Below are 21,510 nucleotides of genomic sequence, written 5' to 3'. Positions count from 1 at the left end.
ATTCCTTTATGATGTTTTCTCTTGGGATTGAATTGATTTGAATATATTTTAGCAGAAGGATTCCTCCAGGTATTTTTTCTTTGTAATAATTTCTAAAGCACACATTCTTATACCATACTAAGTGAGAACTGATAGGACAAAAAAATAGAGGAGATAATTATCTATTGAGCAATAAATGGTCCAGATTTACATTTATCCTATAAGTATTGTTATCCATACTAAGTCTTAGAAAAGGCATTAAAGTATAATTTAAGCAAATCTGTAAATATATACAATTTATAGTTTAAATTAGAAGGGGCTTGAATCAATTCACTACAAAAGGACTCACACACAGCTTTCATTACTCCATTATCCTGAACTGATTTGCACTATTGTTATAATATGATACATCCAATTAAATGCAACATAGAGCTAAACTGCCATTGGAATGTAATTGCATCTCTTTAAACAAAATTCCATGTTCTGAATATTCAGGACTCTATGTGCTTCCGGAAAGAGAAATTATTCGCTATTGCTAAAAAAATATATATAAAGTATTGTTGAATGCAGTTATCAGTGTAATAAAATTCTTCTTAACTTTGGACAGAAACATTTTAAAATCCAGAATTTATGAATCAGTTGTCAGAATTTGCCACGAGTTCAGTAAGCAGCTATAAAATCGTTGTACTGAAACAGCCAAACTAAGGCTGGAAACATATTAAACTTTAAATATTCTGAAAAATAAAAATAAATACGAAATGACTCACTCTCCTCTTCCAGTATGAATGAAGATAATCTATAACTTCTTTTAAAATCTACAAGCAACAAGGAGTCATAGAGTTTTTGCAAAAAGAGTCACTTGGGAAATAAATCTAAATATTGCATTACCACAGAAAAGAATGGCTTAAATATCTCATATATTTTTAATCTCTTTAGTAAGGGGTAATTATTCTCTTCATATTTTGGATTAGTGGGTGAGACCATTATTAGGAAAAAAAATTAAGTTAAAAATGTAAAATCTCTGAAAGACTCTTCAAGTAGCAAAATATTACTTGCATATTTTGCTCCGTAGTGATAATTCTGTAAGTGTGATACTTTTCTGAATTAAAATTGGGAGCACACTCATGACATTTACACAGGAAAAAGTTTATAGTGCATAGAACTAGTTAGTAACCCAGCTAGGATACTGAGTTGGTCATACTTAGTTCTTGGATTGAGATCAGTAGAAACTATGCAAACTATAGGCTAAACTGAGAAGGAAGGAAAATCCTTTAAGAAGGCAGTAGTAAACTATTTCTGTATTGTTGCCAAGAAAACAACATGGAACTCCTGCCCAGAATTCAAGCTCGGGATGGGTAGGTTAATTTTCAAAAGATTTTCTTCTTAGTTTTTTTTTTTTTTAATATTCATTAAGAGAGCAGTACAAAGAAATTCAGCGCAAGTCAACATAGATGGACCAGTGGCACTCATGTCAGGACATCCATATGGATATTGAAGAGCTACAGTAGGTATGCATGCACACCCATACATGCACAACGCACAATTTAAATAACCATACAGTGTACCTTTATAACTGAGAAATTTATAACAGAATAACAGAGTTGTAAGGGACCTTGGAGGTCTTCTAGTCCAAACCCCTGCTCAGGCAGGAGACCCTATATTATTTCAGATAAATAATTGTCTTGAGGCAAGTTGTTCTATTGATTAATTGTTCTAACTGTCAGGAAATTTCTCCTTAGTTCTACAGTAGGTTGCTTCTCTTATTTAATTCTGGCATTTGTGCTAAAGAAGGTTATCTGAGTCTGAACTGGTATTTAATGTCTATACAACAAATTTGTTTTCTCCCATCTTGATGGAAGGCAGCAAGGTCCTTCTTACCCTCTTATTATTAAAAGAAGGCTTCCAACTCCTGCTCTACACACAGGCAAGAAAGCCTTTCTGGTTGACCCCATGTTATTTGGCCAACAAACAACCTCACCATCTGAAGGACACTCACTCTTTATGAATATATTCCATAAGAATCCCAGTCAGTAAAGGAAGTGAGGGAAGGAGGAAACACAGATTGGACATTTATGTTTGAGAGTAACAGCAGCAGCTTCCAGCAATTCCAAGTATTTCCTATTCTATGATCCTCAAAATGATTTCCAGCTCAAGTTTACAGGTGGCTAAATGGCACAACCCTTTATGCCTGTCTTTTAGCAAAAGTGACGTGCCTTTGTCTGTTTACTGTCCACCACATTTACCTCAAGGAGGCAAGAGGAAATTCCAGTATAAGGCTGCTTAATGTGCCTAGAAAATTGTAAAAAAAAAAAAAAATCAATGTAGAGAGAAAGCTCCAAAGTGATGTGCAACCACAGAAAAATGTAATTAGGAGCAAAGAACAACAAGCTAAGGCTGCTGCTTCTGCTTTCTGCCTTAGTATTTTGAGGGTACTTTTCCCCAGGTTTTTTATCCTCACATGATTGTCCTTACCAGAGAGGATGGTAAAAGATTATAGGCTTAGTGCCAACTCTTAAAGATAATAAAAGAATGTTTTTTGAAGGACAATAACAGCTACATTAACCAGCTAAAGATCAAAAACTTTTATTTCACCATATGGCAGTCTTCAAATTCCTGCTGATGAGGGCAAGAATGTATTAGAGTCAACTTCAAATGACAGATCAGTAGTCTTGGATCTATGCCCATATATTTTAATAAACTAATAAAATCGGCCAATAAGATAATTCTACCTTTTCTGGATGGAAGGTCACAAAAGAAGATCACATGACTACAGGACACTGTAACCATCATAAATATGAATCAATTGTCAAACATCTGCATTTTGATCATATGACCATCGGAATGCTGCAATGGTTGTAAAATGGTCATAAGTCACTTTTTTTCAGTGATGTTGTAACTTCAAATTTGGGTAAATAAACTGTTGTAAGTTGAGGACTACCTGTATTAGCAAAGTTACAGACAAGCATTGTTTCAGTGTGGAATCTAGAAATCAGCTATTGCTATCTTTTCTAGAGGAATGCAGAGCTTTACTGACAACTATAGCTGAAATGGTTAAAAATGCTGGGCTCACTGGAACATAAATCACATAAAAGTAGGGCAAGGACACCCGCTGAAGTCAATACTCCTCCTCCTCCACTGACTCCTTCATTAATTACAGAATCTCTGACCAAGCAGAATAGTTTACCAAGCGAAAGAAATCCCATAAAGGAATTAATAAGAAACACCATCACATTAAAGAAGATTCAAAACATCAAGAGCTCTGAACTTCTCAACCCAAGGGGTGGATAAATCTGAAGAATTTGGGTAAATAGTCTAGTTAAAAAAAGTGATAGTGGAAAGGATTAGCCTGAGAACAAAAAAGACAAGGAGTCTAGTGAGCAGTTATGAAGGTCAGGATTTGACTTGGAGGCCCTGAGCTTGATTCAAGAATAGAGATACAAGAAGCATAACATATCGTTAGCCATGGTGGTGCAGTGGTTAGACTGCAGTATTGCAGGCTAACTCTGCCCACAGACTGGAGTTCGATCCTGAAGGGGCTCAAGGTTGACTCAGACTTCTATCCTTCTGAGGTCAGTAAAATGAGGATCCAGGCTGTTGGGGGCAATAAGCTGATTTTGTAGAGCACTCAGGAGTGCTGTAAAGCACCATGGAGCGGTATATAAGTGCTATTTGCTATTGCTATCCAAGTTGCACCAGTTTAAGAGAACAGTTTTTAAAGAAACCTGACTCACTGTGGGATTCTGACTTTCTTCTTGCCAGCTGTAGTACTTTTACCCTCTAAAAGAAGAAAATAATTCTGCTAGACATTTACAACTTGTTAAAAATAAACATGTATTCTTTAATTATCTAAAGCCAAAGTTATCTCACTCAGTTCAAAGTATTATTTTCTCCATCTTATTCATTCCTTGTCCCCATTGGCTGTCCTGTTCAAAGCTATTGCAAGGGTTGATTACTTACTCTATAAATATAATTCACACTGAGCAATGGTGGTACTATCTTCACATAAAGTTGATGAGGTGTATAGGTTGAAAGCTAAGTTCTCCCATCAAAACATTTTAATACCAAGGTTTTCCAAAACTCCTCTTTATTCACACATCCACTCAAGTCTGATGCTACCTGCTGAAGAGCCAAAACACCAGAGAATGGCAGATCTCTGAGGAAAAACAAGTTACAGTTCCTGAAAGTTGAGAGCATCTCCTTCCAATGGTCCTCTTATATTTCAATTCAACAAGAAAATGCCTTGAAAAAGAATGTGGAAAATGTGGACTCTATTTCCCAGGCTAATTTGGGTGTGGTAGTTAAGGCACTACTGTGAGTTCTAGTCCTTCTTAGGCACAAGGCCAACTTGGGTGACCTTAGGCAAGTGACTCTCAGCTTTAAGAAGCAGATAATGGCAAACCTTTTCTGAAAAGAATTGTCAAGAAAAGTGCAGGGACTTATGCAAACAGTCACCAGGAATCAAACACACACAAACACACACCTGCATACAGACACAGACACAGACACAGACACAGACACACAAACTATCCAGTCAGTAAATGCACCTCAGCAACTACTATCTGTTTACATTTTCCAAAAGAAATTGAATGGAATAAAGATTTCTAGTCTCTGAAGAGGTTGGCATACCTCCTCCTTCCATTCATTCCATTCCTCAAAGTATTCCTACAGAATTTGTTATTGTAATAGGTAACGGTTGGGTTGTTCATGATGAAACTAACTGATTAATAATTCTGACTGGCAATACATTATCTAAGTTATTTCATCTTCATTATATCAATTGTAGGCTGGGGGAAAATGTAGGATGGAAACTTATAAAACAAATGTATGAAGTGTACCAAATTCTCTGTTCTAGTTTTCAAGCACACAGCCCAAGTCCCACACACATTTCAGAGGGTTTAATTTATTTGGGAAAATGAAAAGAGGATGGGGCTTAAAATAACTATATTGTGCCTATGCTGGATGGTTATGCTAATACATTTTTTTTTCATATTAAGTTAATAAGGGCAGACAAGGTTACAACTAACAAGTAGAAAAACAGGTGGATAACCCTCCCCCTCAATCTTATGTTAACTGATCGAACCAATGCAATCATGTATTATCTAAATAAGGATCCAGCCACTGTAACCCAATAACCTGAACAGGATAATTTCATCTTTAATATATTGAAATCAAGAAGGGTAGGAGAACTAATTGATAAAAATGATCAAACATCAGCTAGCATTAAGCTAGCATCCTGTTAATTTAGCATCTATAGACTCAGATACATCTCCCTTAAGGACATATAATAGGATATAAAGCTGGCTACTCTGCCAAGAGTAGAGCCACATAATTCAGGAAGACATAATAAAGATAAACTATCAGATACCATAGACTCACATTTCAAAATAAACCAAAGTTTATCTATTTGAGGCCTTGGCAAAAGTCAAACTCTGAAATTGCTCTTGTGGTTAGAACAAGAAGAATGATGGGGAGGTCATAGGTTTTAATTAAATTTATGGGATATTGTATTAGTTCACAAAACCAAGCAGAAATTAATATTAATGGATATAAAAGGCATGCTATGCACTCAACTAATTATAAAAGTAGGTCCAAGTAGGATTGGCATATGATGTCAGATGGACTTCAAATATGAAATTGATCAAGTTATGGTGGCATGGCTTTTCAAAAGCAAATCAAGAAATGGGAGCTTTTGCTTATTAATATCAATTTTCACTGCAAACCGCATCAGATCCATCTGGAAACAATTAGATTTATATGTAATGGAATCGCTTCTCGGCCTTTTGGCTAAGATCAAGTGTAGTAGATTTATATGTAATGGATGTCATAAAACATTTTCCCCAAGCCCTCTTATTTTTCTGAACAACAGTTCATTTAGCGACCGTTCAAAATTACAATGACACTGAAAATAGTGACTTACGATCATTTTTCACAGTTAGAACCTTTGTAGCATTCCCATAATCATGTGATCAAAATTCAGATGCTTGGCAACTGGTTCATACTTATGATCATTCCTGTTTCCCAAGGTCATGCGATCACCTTTTGCAACTTTTTGACAAGCAAAGTCAATGAGGAAGCCAGATTCATTTAACAATCAGATTTCTAATTTATCAACTGCAGTGACTCACTTAACAACTATGACAAGAAAGGTCGCAAAATGGGGCAAAACTCACTTAACAAAAGTCTCACTTGACAACAGAAATTTTGGCCTCAATCGTGGTTGTAATTTGAGGATTACTTATACATCAATTACGTCAATCTGCTTGGATTTTCAATCTTGATCGGTAGCTTGCCTTCAGATACCCCTGAAGAATATACTTACGTCTTCACCAATGGAAGCAGTGCTATGAACTCTGCAATAGTTTCAGAAAATCTATTTCCCCAAATGTCTTATTTTATCATTGGAGATCAAATGACCAATAACCAATTGCCACTGTTGTTCTGCCTGAACTTGCCAGAGGTTAAAAACAATGGCATTTCTCAGTCGGCTGATAATCATCTCCATATAGTCAATCATAAGAGGAGATAGTCTAAAGATGAGAAAATAACATAGCACTTTTTTTTAATTCGCCTCGAGTTTTATTAAACAAAAGGCTATCATGTCAGTGATGGAAGGATCTGAGATTATTTCTCTCTAGGGCCCCCTGTTTGATTCTCTTGAAGATTTCTTAGCAGTTTGTTGTGAAATAAATTCTTTGTATAATCCAGCCGATGGAAATGCTAAACTGTGAGTAAATGTGAGATGTGAGCTTTTAAGTAAACATTCCATAATATTTACAAAATTATAGAACAAATAATGGGATAATGATTTTTCTTCAATTTACAATAATTATTCCAAATAGGCTATTTCATATCCCATTGCAGGTAAATTTTCATTATGGCCTCCTGATTCCATAAAGGAAATAGGGATGCTAAAAGAGCTTTTAAGAAATGGAACCTAGATCAGACTGTATAACTCCAGAGTAAATTAAAATTAATCCAGAGCAGTAGGCTCAGTGTCTCTTCGACAGACTTTTGAATAACACAAGAAATTTCCAGAATTCTGGAAATATCTACAATTGTATGGAAAATGAAGAAAAGATCTTCAAAGGATCCCTCAAACTATCTTCCATAAGTGTACTATCAGGAGAAGAAAAACTTCGTTGGCAGAATTTTGGGGGATAAAATTTTTCTATTTGGGGAAAAAAGTTTGCAATAGAATTCAGACCAATTTAGCCTCTTTTTAAGAGAGGTGTAAAATTTAGAAAAATAGGAATGTATGATTAGGGTGCTCAGTAAAGCACAGATTTGAAATACAAGCAATTGTTCTTATTTAATACATACACCACTGCTAAAACCCCACAAATGATCTGATCTCTCTTGACTTTCATTGCACAAGTCACCATATTGCAAATGTTACCAGTCAATATCCTAAGATGACTGTTGCAACACAACTGGGGCTTCATTCTTCATACCTAGACTAGCTAACCCAAACCCTTGCTACAGATTCGAGAGATGGAGGCTTCATGTTGCTGACATCTATCATGGCCCAGTCAGAGCATGAGTCTGAGGAGGAGGACGAGACCGAACTAGGGCCAACGAAGGAATGACTGGAGGAGCAGGACAAGGCAATCCCGGATCCCTTGGGTCTGGGAAAGATTGCCAGTGAGGGAGAGGAGGTGCAGGAGGACCAGGCGAGGCGGGAGGACAGACCAAGCAGTGGAGCAGAGGAGCAACAGAGCTCTGGCGATGAGCAATTACCTTCCCCCGATTTCCGAGCACAAAGAATGGAGAGGAGGCGGGATCAGTGCAGGGCAACCCAACAACTTCGGAGGAGGCCCCCACCCCCACCCCTCTTCACAAGGCTCACTGGGGCAATGAGATTTAAAGAGATGCTGTTGGGAGTGGGGTTTGTTGGGAACAAGCATTGCTTTTTCCAGCCTCACATGTAACTGATGTCTGGATATTTTGCTGTGTTTTGTCTTGTTTGCCATGCTGGCCTGGCTACATGCGAGGGTGTAGTGACACAGTTATACTCTGGGTGGTGCTGCAGTCCCAGTGAACTCTTCCTGTGACAAGGACTCTCTGAAACCAAACTCCTTGAACTGTGGCTGCTCCACCATCCCAACAGCAGTCAGGACCTGCTGTTAGGAGGTGCGTGATTAGAGATTGGCTCCCGGACTTGCAGGGAACTTTTGGGGGTAAGTTGGAACAATAAAGTTAAGCCTTCTTTATGGCTGTGTTGTTTCGGTGCCAGATCATCACAACATCCCTTTATCAAGACTTCCATTGTGTCAAAGAAACGCTCTCCTTTTTGTTGGTCAATAAATCTTTTATTTATTTCCAAAGTTAAAAGATTAAATAAAGGGGGGGAAAACAAACATCAAGTATAAATGGAGCAATCAAACAATAATAAACAACCACCTTTAACCAATTTCCAGCACCTACCAAAAATATATAAGAAGAGTTCAAGTAAATGTTACCATCTCATAACGTTCTTTAAAAAATGATGATGCAACTAAAATGCAACCAAAGTTGAGACATTGGCTAGTTCTGTCGCCATACTAACTCTTTCTTTTCTCTGGTTCCTTCTCTTCTTCCAGGGTTGAGAAAGTTCTTCTTAACCTTCATGCAGGGGATGAGAGGCTTTCCAAACTGCAAGCAGTTTTTCATCCCCATAAATAGGAACTGAAGAGGAAAATGCTTCCCAAATGAATTATGTGTAAGTGAGGGTGTGGATAGTGGCTATGACACTGTGGGTTTTTGTAAAAATTTTGGTGTGCAGACAGCTGGGCAGGGTGGGCTAATTCTAGCATGATTCTCCCGTCTTCCTACGGTTTTCACAATCATATTTTTCTCACTAATGGCTGCTATTAAGAGAAAAGTGAGAAGCCTGGGGAGAATGACAAATTATACAAACTTTTGCTTTGAATAGTAACAACTATTTATTTAGGGCTTATATTTCAGACATTTCAAAAGCATTTTTTTAAAAAAGGAAGAAAGAATTGAGTTGTATAAAAAGTATAAAAAGTTATATTTTTTATATTTCAGGAAAAATTCTCAGCCATCTATGGCCCCAATATATTTAAGGTTTCCAAAACACCCAGAATGATCTTATGTCTTTTACGGCATGTTATTTTGCAACAAGTAAAACCCAAAGAAAGTTGAAAAGTAGGCAGTTGCAAGCAAAGTCGGCTTGTAAAATTTTGATGCTAATCTTGTGTATATGTCTCAATATGCTTTTAGTATCTTTTCTTTCTTTGTCCTAGGAAAGGAAGTGGATGTTTGGCTTATAAATAATCTTAGGTGAATTATCAGTCTCATTTCATCAGTTAAGCGATAAAACACCGGGATTTGCTTTTCATTATGCATGACCTTCATCTTTTACTTTTAGAACATTTTTTTCACTTACAGTACCAATGCATTATTCTTGTTTTCAATAAAGAAATAGTCAAATTACCCCAGCTGTCATTAGCCAGGATCAAAATGACTTTTGACAATCAAAACTAATCATATATCATGGCTGTAGGTTCATATACATACAAAACAAAACAAGAAAAATTATTATAAATAATATGCCTTTTTGAAATAGCCAGGCAATGTTACCTAACACAGCTATCAACTTTCAGATAAAAATAGTTATGCATTTATTTGCATACCAGAACTGATGCACTTGCAAATTCTTCCCGTACAGATGGGTAACAGAAGAAATGCCATTATCTGCAAATTTATCACTATTACATTATGATATGACATCTATTCAGATTGAGGTCACAAACTATTTCTCAACAAGAAGTAGTGAAAATGTTTTCTGAAAGTATCTGAATTTTCTGACATGTGTGGCATGATCCAACATTTTCCTTTTATTTTAGAAAACACCATCTAGGAAAGACTGAAAGAGAATGGACAAGCCCGACCAAATTAGAGATAAATAATATCTTGCAAGAAATATATGTCTAGCACAACTGGACATGTGTATCCCCAGATATAATTCCCAGCTGAGTTATAGAATTGATACATTTCAGTATATAAGTGATGCAGAGTAACCCTTTTTGCTGTATTTCACTACAGATAGTCTAAAATGGTAATTTGGTCCAGAAACTGATGTTAAATGACATGGTTGTAAATTGGGGGGAGTGGGAGGAACCCCACATAACTGCATTTCTGGGGAAGCAATGGCCGAATGAAGATGGTTCTGTGAGAGTTGATCTGACCACTGCAGTAGAAAGAGGAGCCAATGAATAAAGTGGCTCCTTGGAATTCATTTGGAAGAAGGAGAGGAACTAGGGATCACCCATAAGTGCACCAAACAGTGGCTCCCTATGAGAAATTGTAAGCCAGTGGTCTCCAGTGAGTTATAGAGGTTATAGAGTTATAGAGGTCTTGGAACCAAATGATAACTGTGGATTGGTGCCTTCAAAAGCACACTGAGTTTGCATATTTCCTTTCTTAATCGCTTTAAGAAACTGCTTATTAATGGCTTTTGGGATGTTAAGAACCTTCAGAAGGGGATGGTGCATTATACCGACCCTATAATTTAGGTCTGGTTGATATATGGAAGCAGAAAAATGGTAATTTAAGAGAGCTTACCTACTTTTCTGAAATATATAAATCCTTTCAAAGAATGATTTAGCTTTCAAGGAACTTGGCTACTAATATTTTTATTAGTAGAGTAAAGATATTATCCCAGCCTTTTTTTGAACCATAAGCTTTTGAGTTTGGTTTATGAAATAAAATCTAATTATTTTAGATGGGAATTGAACAAAATGTTGTAGAAAAAAGTAATAGTTGGAGAAGTGTAAGAAAAAAAATAAAGTTTTTTTAAATAATGTAGATAAAAGCACTGACTGAAGAATTATTTGAGATGCAAGTAAAGCTTTTATTAAAAGTATTTTATACAACTTATAATGAATTTTAAATGAATACTCTAGAGTTTTCATCAAAACAGCTTATGAAAATAGTTCATAAGCTATTTTGGATGAAATAAAGAGAAAATAAAAATTAAAGTAATTTCCAAAGAAGATGGGTATTTCTCAACAAACTAAATGTCTGATTATAATTATCTACGTTAACAGTAAGAGAAAACAAAATTAATAAGAATTACATAAATAAAAAAAGATTTTGCAAATAAACCAGTGAAGTAGCAAACATAAAATACAAAAAGAAAAGAAAATTATATTGAAATTACAAGTGGAAGATACTGTATTAACAGACAATGTGGCCATACAAAAAGCATTCCATCAAATGACATCTTGCTATAGAAAGTCGATGAATATCTTAAGAAACAAAATTTACTAAGGATTACAGAGGGTCAGAGACAGATTATGAATAGACCCACAACAATAAGAGAAGTTTCTGAAGCTCTAAAAAGATTAAACTAGGAAAGGTGTCTGGACCAAATGGATTATCTGATTCTTATTACAAATGTTTTGAGGGTGAACTTTCACAACCTTTACAAAACACGATGAATTCTATCTTACAGAGTGGAAAAATGCCAGAGAATTGGAAAGAGGCCAGTATAGTACTAATAACCAAACCTAAATACAAGATTTTACTCTAACAAGAAACTTTAGGCCAATATCATTAATGAATAATTACTACAAGTTGTTCACAACCATTTTAATGGATAGACTGAAAATAATTTTGCAGGAATTTATTCATGAAAATCTCTGTGGGTTTTAAAAAACATTTTACCTTTTCTATACTTGAATGCTGCTGCTATTTCTTTTTGAAACAAAAGCTTTCTTCAAGTTTACTTTGATTCTTGCCAGCTATGTAATTTTCCTTGACAACTATTGTTTACCGGTGTCTTCTTCTAGGACATTTTTTTGACTTCCCACTCTAGCCTACAGCCTAGGATTTTCAGGTGTTCACTCATTTGAGAACTAAAAATCTTTAATTAGCTTGAGATTGATCCAAGTCAATGTGGGTGCTATTGCTGAGTATTGATATGTAGTAATATTTAAAATGTTTGACAAAGATTGGGAAAACCTTGTCATTCCTTCTTAGCCCAACCTATCACACTGGTTTCCTATAAAACTAAAATTAGAAATGAAGCAGCATGCCTACCATGAGGCTGAAAAGAATTGGGACTTCTAGGTCCAATTCTAGAGAGTAAAATATATGGTCAGTTGCAAAGGATTTGAATTCATAGAATGGCTTGAGGGAAAGAAAGTAAAAGAACAAAAAAAAGAAAATATCAGTTCCCAGTTTCCATTAGGAAGATTTTGTACACATTGCATTGTCTCTTGGATTCTTCATTGATGATGATAAGTTTCACTGTTATTATGGTTTCACCACAAACTTTCCCATCTCCCCTTTTGATCTTGCCAAATTGGACTGGTACCTGAGATTCATTGATGATCAGCATTTTTCAATTTGCAAATAATGCCTGTTAGAGAGGTAAGGGCTTTTTTAAAAAAATGCATATTGCATGCAGTTAAAATTCACTATTAAAAATGTATGCCACACTAGTTGTCATAAATAAATAGTAATACTGTGTATCAGTAAAAGGAAATAGTCTGTATTTCTAATTCTGTCCTTTCTACTGAATAATGAGGTCCAAGGAGATGAAGGAATTTGTTCACATAATATGCAGTTAATTGGGGAGGGGGAATGAATGGGCTGTTGTAAATGACATTATTTCATCTGGAAAATCTTTGCACATTTCACCAAGTCAGTTTTAAAATGCCTGTAATTGCTGCCCTTTATTGATGTCATGCAGGGTCTTAGCTAGAATTATTTAATAAGTTGCCTACTGGATGATATGACCATCAATTATTACAAATTAACATTTGAGTATTTCTTTTTATGCAGAAAAGGGTTGGCAGAACTTGTGGTCAGAGGGAAAAATAAATTGTAAAATGAGGCTTGGTTTGATGGATGTATATAAACCAGCAGGCTTCGGAGAGATAAGAAAAGCAAAAAGAAAAAGAAATCTTTTGAATGTTGAATCTGTTTCAGAAGAAAGAAAGACCCAGCCATATAGGAACGGCTTTTCAATTCTGAATATTCAGATTAAGGAAACATGTTTCAAAGCTAGTGTTTTTAAAAGCTAGCTGAATTAAAGCACTCATTGTCTGTAATTAGGAGAAGTGTTACCACTGAAATGATTTCGCTCTTTCCATTGATTACAAAAATGCAGACTTGCTACTTGACTGAATGCCTCCCCTGATTTCGTACCACCACAATATGAGAGGGGAAGAGAGATTCACTTGGAAAGAAGTTAGACTTGAAACATCACGAGGCCTTTTGTTGTCATTGTTGTTGTTCTTGGAGTTGAAAATTGACTGGAATCTTTTCATTGAGGTATGGGTCTTGCTTTAGTTGTCATGAGATGCTGACAAGAATAGGTAGTTCTCAACTTATGATCACAGTTGAGCCCAACATTTATGTTGCTAAGTGAGACAGTTATTAAGTTAATTTTGCCTCACTTTGTGAAATTTCTTGCCACAGCTGTTAAGTGAGCCACTGCAGTTGTTAAGTTAGTAACATGATTGTTCAGTGAATCTGGCTGTCATACCCCTGTCAGAATCTGATTGGGGGGCGGGCTGAGCAGCTGACAGGGAGTGGGATTGTGGCTCCATTGGCTGTAGAAGAAACTGGGGAAGGGCAAAGTCCTGCTGGGCAGAGCAGGGAAGAGGTAGAGCAAGGCAGCGGGAATTCAGAGGAAGACTCAGGGCCACCCCCTCTTCATCCTAGGGCACACAGGGAGGAACGAAGAAGGGAGCAATGTGAGTTGTGTAGCTTGCGGGGAAGGAAAGGGCCCTGATTCCCTTCACTAGCTGCAGCTGGGAACACAACGTTTAAAAAGGGAAGCTATGCACAACAGAGTTGTTGGAAGCAAATCGTGAATTATCTGGTATCGTGGAGGCTTATCTGAGTTCCTGGTATCTTCCCAACTGTGTGTGTTTAGCTCTGCTTTCAAGGCTGCAATTCCTTCTCCTGCCTTGTCAAGTTAATTACTTCAGAATGGTTTGTTTGAATGTTTAGCTACAGTTTGTATGTATTTTGTTTTCGGACTGAATTTTCTTCACTTAAAGGCTGTTCCTGAGAGAGTTTTCCCCCAGCTGAAGATAACCTGGACATTGGGGGCAAAGTTGGAGATAATTAAAGAGACTCTTCTTGATTATTTAACTGTGTTGCCTTTGTGCCATGCCGCAGGTCATCACACTGGCTTCCCCATTGACTTTGTTTGTCAGAAAGTCACAAAAACTGATCACATGACTCCAGGACACTGCAATCATCATAGTAATAGCAATAGCACTTAGACTTGTATGCCACTTCACAGTGCTTTAAAGCCCTCTCTAAGCAGCTTACAGAGTCAGTATATTGCCCTCAACAATCTGGGTCTTCATTTTATCAAGCTTGAAAGGAGGGGGGCTAACCTTGAGCTGGTGAGAATTGAACTCCTAGAGTGAGCAGTGAGTTAGCCTGCAATACTGCATTCTAACCACTGCAACACCACGGCCCTTAAATATGAGTTAATTGTGAAAGGCTTTAGATATCCCTGCTAGAAAGAGAGATATTTACTACATCAAGGAACTTAAATTTTGAAGTTATTTTATTGAAAGAAACTCATAACCTTCTTCTGGAGAAGAATCTGTTATCCAGAGATGACAGTAACAAGTAGATATTCAATATATGCAAGAGGTGTAATAATTATGATAATTATGATTAATGCACAAAATGATGGTGGAACAAAAATATGTGATCCAAAAGAATATTTTTTTAAAAAAAAAATTGGTGACAGTTTTAGCAAACATATTATATTTACCAGTTACAGTGATGCTAAGGATTTTCCAGAAATATTACATGGATGTTTTGAATTTGACTTTTACTTTGATTAGAGACCAGATAATTATGGCTGGGGGTTTTAATCAAGTTTTATCTTTATTTGATTGGAATACTAACCCACCTGAATCTAATTCTTGTACGTAGTAAGTTTTGGAAGCTTATATAGTGGAGTTAAATTTGGAATATATGACTTTAAAACCCATCACAACAGGAATATTTTAATGTACATCAGAATTATTCTCTATTAGATTACTTTTGTTACCTTATTCCTTAGTTGATTATATTAATAAACACGATATTGGTACTATATTACTAATAGGGATTTCTGGAAGAAAAGAAATGCAGAATTTTATATTTCTCTCTCTTTCTTTCCTCTTAATTCCCACAAAGATAATTAGAAGTATTCCTAATTATATGTCAGGTTCCAGAAACCAAGAAAGGCAAGTGGTGATTCTTCTAAGCAGATTTCTTTATTGTTCTATTCCTATAGACAGAATCTTGCCAAACTGAAACAGACTACTAGCTACATGAGAACTATTAGGGAGGGACTGTCTTCACCCTCTTTCTTTCACACAATTTCTCTGAACACAGCTGCACCTTACTCTTCTGGAAAGCCCTCCTTGACTCTTGGGAATTCAAGCTAGATTCCACCACATGCTGAAAGAAAGATGGCTTTCTGATCTGTCCATGATCTCCAGCTTGTACTCTTTCTATTGAAAAGCAGCGTAAAAGAATTCTGAACATGCACTTAACTGACATTTGGTCTCTTCTAATCCCTATGGTTCAGAGGAAGTTTAAAAAATACTAAATGAATAATAGAACACTCAAAAGAAAAATACTCAGGCTATCTTGCAGATAAAGTTACTCAAATCTTTCTTCAGTTGCAACCTGGCTGGGCAGGTCAGGCTCAGGTGCCTGGGACTAAGCTTTATGGTATGATCTAAGATGGGTCTGAGATGGTGATTCTGGATGAAGGATACTGGGTTCACTGTAGTGTTATTTTGACTTCCTATAAACTGGATCAAGACCCCCTTGAGATATTAAACGAACCAGGGAAGTGACCTGTAGTTGGGTCCATGTTGTGGTGTTGGTCTCCTTGAGACAGGGATGGTGCTTTCAGCCTTGAAGAATGTGGTGGTGTGCCCCCTCCTCAAGAGGCTGCCCTTGGACCCTTAAGAAGAAGAGAAATGCTTGTTGAATTCCTGAATGAAAGAAGTAAAGTACATATTGCACAGATGAAATATTGTTGTGTATATTTTGCTTACCATTGGAAACCTTTTACAGCATATCTTTTTGTTAGATAAGAATGTATACTAACTATTAGAGTAATGGTATTGCAGGAATAAAGTACTGTGTCTTTTTTCTTTTCTTTTTATAAAGCAAGTGCATGTTATAAAGCACTTTAGATAATGCTTGCTGGTGTATGTTATCTTTCCAAGATGTTTTATCATTCTGACAACTTTATCTTTTGGCAAGTCGCTATGTGGTTTCAATACATTATCATATTAAATCAGTTTTGAACAAGATATTTTAAATGATAGTTATATCGTAACTTTAAAGTATAATAATTAGAGGTGAACAAGCTTCATATCGGAATAGCTAAAAACTGGGATTGGCACAAGGAACAAAATCAGAACGGAATTTGCTCAGCATTTGATGGTAGAACAGCAAGGTGCAAAACATCCTGGAAAACATAATTGCCAGGGCATCTGATATTCACCCTAGGAAAATTAATAGCTGGAAAAGCATCCACAACTGGCATCCAGGTACTGAGAAGTGAGCCCCAGGAAGCAAATGGGATTTGATTTGATAAGTCTCTGAGCATTGGGAGTTGGCCACGTTTGTATTTCAATACAGATGAGTGCACTTTGGAAACTGTGGAGCAATCATCACATCTTGCCTTTCAATCGAACACCATTAAATATTTGTGGGAACGGTGTTCACTTTATGCATCTAATACAGAAGTGTCCAATCTTGGCAACTTTAAGACTTGTAGACCAGTGGTCCCCAACTTTTCTGGATCAGTGGACTGGCAGAGGGAGCAGTGCGGTGGCGGCAGTGAAGGGAGGAAGAGGGGTTGATTTCACATGCATGTGCCCTCTGCTTTCACAAATACAGTTTGCACACATGCACACCTCACCCATCACTTCCATAGCCCAGTCCCCAACAGGCTGTGGCCTGATATTGGGCTGTGGACTGGGCATTGGAGACCCCTGTTGTAGACTTCAACTCCTATAGTTCCCCAGTTAGGAAGTTGCCAACACCTCTGATTTAACAGGAAGAGTTCTGTCCATGGAGGTTCTCAGTCATCCAGATCATGATTGTCCCAAAGGTGCTTTTTTCAAGAGGCAACTGGACTTTCTGGTTTTTTTCTTTGAAGATGTTTCACTTCTCATTCAGAGCTGAAGAAGCTTCTTGGATGAGAAGTGAAAGATCTTCAAAGAAAAACCAGAAAGTCCAGTTGCCTCTTGAAAAAAGCACCTTTGGGACAGGAAGAGTTCTGGTTTCAGAGGGTTACATCCATTTTATTTGCCAGTCATACCACCTTATAATTGTTTCCTTCTCTATTCTTTTTTTTTTTTTAAATTCTGTATTAACTTGCTCATTTTGGGGGGGGGGGGGGCACGCTTCTGATATTCACCCAGGTTCTGGATGTCAAACATATCTTTGAAAATATTCCTACAGCAATTAAGCTATAAAGCTGAATAATCTATTACATAAGAATATTTTTTTTAAAAGGGAGCAATTGGACAGTTATACTGTTAATTGGTCTCTATATCTTTGTTTGTGCAAATCTCATGATATATATGTCAATTAACATTTTTACATATTACTTTTCTTTGTAGAATTCTTTGGAAGCCTATATTTACTTTGACGGGTGCATTTTTTATTATTACCGTATTTGATGGTGATTTTGATTTTTAAATTTTTTTAAATATAAATACATACATCTTCTTTAGCTGGAAGAAACGTACACTTAGGCAACCAATGGCTACAAATCGTAATGGCTGTATATTACTTCCAGGCTACAGAAGTCAGGAGATCATGAATTGGAGGCAGCTATTGTCTTCAGTGCTTTCTGCTGGCATGTTTTTGGCTATTTTAAGAACAAAATAGCCTCTTAGTCAACAGGCTTATTTTGGCTTTTATATGCATTCTTATATGGAAAGAAGGAAATATCTATAAAAACACACTTGCTTCTGACCAGATGCCCTCTAATTCAATGTTTATCTTATCTGGAAAACACCACTAAGTTCAAATATTTATCTATTAATGATCCATTAGTACTGTTGTCTGATTCCCACTTCTCTGCTTATGGGCTCTGCTTATTAATTATGAAAACATCTTATCAACGAATGATAGGTTGCATCTGTCTTCAATTTTAAATAGCCAAAAATGCCATTTAAACTCTACAATCACTAGAAAGAAAATCCTATGACTCCATTATTAAAAAAAAAAGGATTTAAAAATAAAATCAAACCAAACTGGAAGTCTACATATTTATATTCTGTTTCTATGGTAAAGGAGGTCTCTGTGACAGAATATTAATCCTGTTCTTTAATGCTGTTCTTCCTTCTTCGGATATTGTTTGAAATTCTAAAACACAAATGGGAAATGTAGCCTCACCGAGTACTTCTGGCTTCTGAAGCCACACCAGAGCTAAATCTCTAGCATCTGAACATGCAACACAAATATCCAACTATAGAAATACCTCTTTCCTTGTAGATATTTACTCTACATATATGGACTATAGCAACTTTCCAGATATGTGTTAGAATAAATCTTACACACAATGCTTGAAAAGGTTAGGATAACATTCATTTGAGATAGTTATCCAAATATGGATGAAGATGATAGATAGTTGAAGATGATGGATGGATGGATGGATGGATGGATGGAAAGATAGGTAGGTAGGTAGGTAGATGATAGATAGAAGATACATAATGATAGAGATAGATAGACAGATAGATAGATATTAAACAGACAGACAAAGAAACAGAGGGAAAAAGAAGGATAGAGGAGAGGAAGAGATTATAGATATATAGATATAGATAGATAGACACAGACAGACAGACATAGGGAGGGAGGGATGATAGAGGTGATAGATAGATAGATAGATAGATGATAGATAGATAGATAGATAGATAGATAGATAGATAGATAGATAGATAGATAGATAGATAGATAGATAGATAGATAGATAGATAGATAGATAGATATGCCATCAACTTGGACTTGCCTTCCAACAGTGCATTCATTTCCACTATATCTGATATTGTCCACCTGGCTGCCAGTCACTTTCTTCTTCAACTTTCCTTCCAATTTTCTCAATTTTAAAATCTTTTTTAGAAAGCTAGGTCTTTGAAATAGAATAGGTCTAGTAGGTTGTACCTAGATAGAAGATCTTCAAAGTTCTTTTCAACTCTTCTATTCACTTATGCTGCAGTTATTCTGTTATTCTGGTTAGTATGTAGTGTGTACTGTAAGGTAGCTTGAGCTTGTCCATTTGTGCCTTTAGTGAGGACTCTGGATCAATTTATTCAATGACCCATTTGTGTGTTTTCCTAGCTATGCTATTTTGCTTTTTCAAAGTCCAATGTTTGCTTCCATAGATTGTCAGAGGGATTGGTTTTAATAGCAGGAGCTGACATAAGAAGCAGAGTGACATGAGAGCTGACATAAGAAGCTTTCAGAGTTCATTAAAAATACTTCAGTTAGAAACCCAAGTCTTAAGGTTCTGTTGATTGTTCACATGTTGGTTCATGATTTAAGTTGTGGCTTTTAAATGATATTTCATAAGGAAGCTGGCAATGAAATCCTGCAAGCCTCCAGGTCAGGATCAGTTCTCTTTAAGGCCAATGGTTATTGTTTTTCAGCATAACACAGGTAATTGTTATGTGTCATGATTAGGATATGTGGGTTTTCTGGCAGATAAGTGTCACAGATTGTGAAACATTACTTTAATCACGCTGAAGAAAAAGCATTCATTGAAACATAATGCACTGTCAGCCATGCACCCTCAAAATGACTCCTTTTCATTTTTCTAAATTTATGTAGCAATCTGAGAGGTTGCATTATCATAATGAATAGTTTATTGCAATAATTTGTATCAGAGTTCAGAAGCATTTTCTTGTGTGCTTTTTTAAAAAGACTCCCATGACAGGGGAATAAAGTTGATGGAAAAGGCCAAATCATCTCTGTGTAAATTCAGGGATGCCTCTTGATAGATGTAGGACTCTGAACAAACCCCCACATTTTTATATACCAGAATTTGCACATTGATATTCCGATAAGGATACAACTTTTCTGTTTGTTCTTTCTTATAATGTTTCTTCTGCTGGTTACTGAGTTTCACTCTACAGTGATTTCCGATTACTTTTTTAATGTAGGAATTGTGAACTTTGCAAACACAATAAAGAGCAGAATCAAGACCTCTTTGATAGATAAAGGGGTCCTGTGTTTAAAAAGCAGAATAACATTTCCAAATCTTCATCAATAGATGTTTCTTCAGGCATACTCCAGCATTAATCAGATGTTTTAACCATGAACAGGCAAGCACAGTTAGTCCTCGAGTTAAGACCACAATTGAGCCCAAAATTTATGTTGCTAAGTGAAATGTTTGTTAAGTGAGTTTTACCCTGTTTTATGACTTTCCTTGCATAGTTGTTAAGTGAATCATTGCATTTGTTAAGTTAGTAACATGGTCGTTAAGTAAATCTGGATTTACTTGACTTTGCAAAAGCTGATCACGTGACCCCAGGACATTGCCACTGGTTCATAATTTTGATCAGGTGACCATGGGGATGCTGCAATGGTTGTAAATGTGAAAAATGGTCATAAGTCACTTTTTCACTGCCATTGTATATTTGAACAGTCACTAAATGAACTGTTGTATATTGAGGGCTGCTGTACAAATTTGGAAAAATACAGGTATTTGGATTATGAATGGAAAACAAGGAGATTCACCCTGTTGATTTTCATCTCTCTCTCTCTCTCTCTCTCTCTCTCTCTCTCTCTCTCTCTCTCTCTCTCTCTCTCTCCCCCTCCTCTCCCTCTCCCTCTCCCTCTCCCTCTCCCCCCCCCTCTCTCTCTCACACACACACACACACACACCTGTCTATCTATATTTCATATTTCTTAACCGCCCATCTCCCTCCTTAATAAGAAACCAATGATCTATGTTATGTATTGTATATAGTGTATAGTTGTCAGTTGAAGTTCTCAATCAGGTCCTCTGTTGGAGAGGGAAAATACTCTCTCCTGATTGGCTGTTTGGCTGGTCAGTTTCCTAGCTGTGTCAGCCAGGGAGTTGAATTGCCTTACAGGCAGTACTGAATAAAGAGCTGTTAGAAATCACTCTGGCCTCGCCTTCATTCTTTGCCCAGAACTTTACAATCTGAATGAAATGTACTGGTTTTGTGGCATGTGGATATTTCTAAAGACAATGGATGAATGGATGAAAATCTGTGATCAGTTCTCCAACTCAACTGCAAAACGATGTGGCACTCAAGCTATACATGACTACATAATGGTTGTATTATTCTGTGTCTGTGTGTTTATCTCTCTCTCTCTCTCTCATATATATATATATATTTGATATATAATATATATGATATATGCAGTATTATATATATGTTTTCTTAAGTTTTCACGGGTATCTATATGTATGGTATTCAGCTTTGTTCGGGTATTTTCCCACGTCATTGTAGTTGTGCTTTTAAAGTTGTAGCAACGTTTCGGCAGAATCTCATCTGCCAT

General features: G+C 36.4%; 1 pseudogene; it reads left to right on the top strand.

Annotated features, from left to right (window-relative positions):
• The first annotated feature begins 5,743 nt into the window (after nucleotides 1–5,743).
• Nucleotides 5,744–5,826, top strand: LOC113419786 (U2 spliceosomal RNA; annotated as a pseudogene).
• Nucleotides 5,827–21,510: the final 15,684 nt, after the last annotated feature.

Source organism: Notechis scutatus, chromosome 3 (assembly GCF_049901735.1).
Source record: "Notechis scutatus isolate UNSWTSFEM ecotype Mainland chromosome 3, rNotScu1.2, whole genome shotgun sequence".
NCBI lineage: Eukaryota > Metazoa > Chordata > Lepidosauria > Squamata > Elapidae > Notechis > Notechis scutatus.
The sequence above is the reverse complement of the archived record's forward strand: the minus strand, read 5'-3'. Positions and strand labels throughout refer to the sequence as shown.